Source organism: Leuciscus leuciscus (genome assembly GCF_965113295.1).
Source record: "Leuciscus leuciscus genome assembly, chromosome: 3".
Taxonomy (NCBI): domain Eukaryota; kingdom Metazoa; phylum Chordata; class Actinopteri; order Cypriniformes; family Leuciscidae; genus Leuciscus; species Leuciscus leuciscus.
In genome coordinates this window covers 37,579,029-37,580,572 of record NC_138727.1, presented here as the reverse complement: position 1 = coordinate 37,580,572, position 1,544 = coordinate 37,579,029, and the positions used below count along the sequence as shown (strand labels likewise).

At 36.1% G+C, this 1,544-nt stretch overlaps 1 protein-coding gene across 1 annotated transcript in view; it reads left to right on the top strand.

The window, feature by feature from the left end:
- Positions 1-156, top strand: part of mcoln1a (mucolipin TRP cation channel 1a) — a 28,211-nt gene extending 28,055 nt beyond the window's left edge. The window contains exon 15 of the mRNA XM_082163512.1: positions 1-156. This exon is cut by the window's left edge and continues 1,636 nt beyond it. The gene's annotated coding sequence lies outside the window, so the exon portion shown is untranslated.
- The last annotated feature ends 1,388 nt before the right edge of the window (positions 157-1,544 follow it).

Genomic DNA, 1,544 nt, shown 5'->3' with positions numbered 1-1,544 from the left:
CTGACCTTCAAACTGGAGGATTTTCATTTCCTGTTTTTTCTAACACTTGTATAAGTGTCATTGCACATTTTTTTTTCTCTGAACTTTGTTCTTGACAGGGTTATATGTGTTATTTTAATGTTCATATGTATATGTTCAATACAGAGATTTTCTAAAGTCTGTTTAATATAGTCACTTTTTTTCTTTTTGCTGTTGTTCTACAAATCTACATTAACCATCTAAACATCATGTATTGCTATACCATATGACCACCACTAGATGGTGTAATGAGAGCATTTCCCCCCCACAAATCTGAACCCTTTCAAATTTAAGGTAGTGTCTGTGGCACCTAAATTGCGCAAGTAAAATATTAGAATAGGCATGTTTGAATAGCTGGACTAAGCAGGTGCACTAGCCAGTGTACACTGTTTGAGATGGCTATCTGAAACCACTGAAAGAGATTACACACACTGTTCAAACAGAGCAAACTCCATCAGATGCTGATCTCAGACCTGTGACCATTGATAACAAGAGAAGCGTTCTACGAAGGCCTGCTTTATTATTCTGTGAATATGAGCCACACCCAGCTATTCAAACACAATGACTTAACAGGAAGAGATTTCATTTAACCACATCAGTAAGCCCATTGTGATGATGTACTACAGACAGGTCTTGCAGCAGTATAACAAGAAAGATAATCTTCTGAGACTTCTGAGATAATTCGTCTAATCCAAAATCATTTCCGTGATGCTTAATGCACTCAGATGCACTCACAATATCCACGTTCTCAGTTAACCGTAGGGGTGAGGATAGCAATTGCCAGACTTATGCTGCCAAACACTGTTAGGAGGTTCAGTGATGTTGGTGCTAATATTGCCTTCACCCATAGATTCAGAACTGCATATTAAAGACAAAGCAGATCCTAAATAAAACCAGTTTAGACAAGAAGAGCAATGTACAGCGCACAGCTGCAGGCCTGTGAGAATCACTCTTTTACAAAGCTTCCTTTTGAGATGCACACTATTCACCCTCTTATGCACGTACACAAAATCAAGTGTTGCTCGTCCATCAATGAACCTTTCTTTGTCTAACAGGATGAAGTTTGCTGTCATACTGATTTTTTTTCTTTCCGCCTGAATGCTATTTTTAAGGTCATGAATACGCCTTTTGTTTTTTAAGAAAAATACAATTTCATAAGGGTGTGAAATTACTCCACATAATTTCCTGAAGGACACTTGTGCACACATTTTCAAGTCTTTTTTTTTTAAAACTTTAAACTACTTTATTTTTTTACACTTGAACAGAGATTAGAGCAACAACAACCAATATTAAATTTGTTCTGATTTCTGATAATTAACCCTTAAATGTTTTTGTATGTATTTTCTTCACAAACTATGAAATTGCAAATAAAAACAACATATTTTTTGTATGTGTTGGAAAATATCAATACATTAATTTTCTCAGGTACTTTTATGTGTTGAGTTGGTAGTCCTCAGTCATGCTGGATGCTAGATGGGCGGGGCCATAGTTTGTAAAGTGACATCACTGCCCTTTGAAGTGAATTT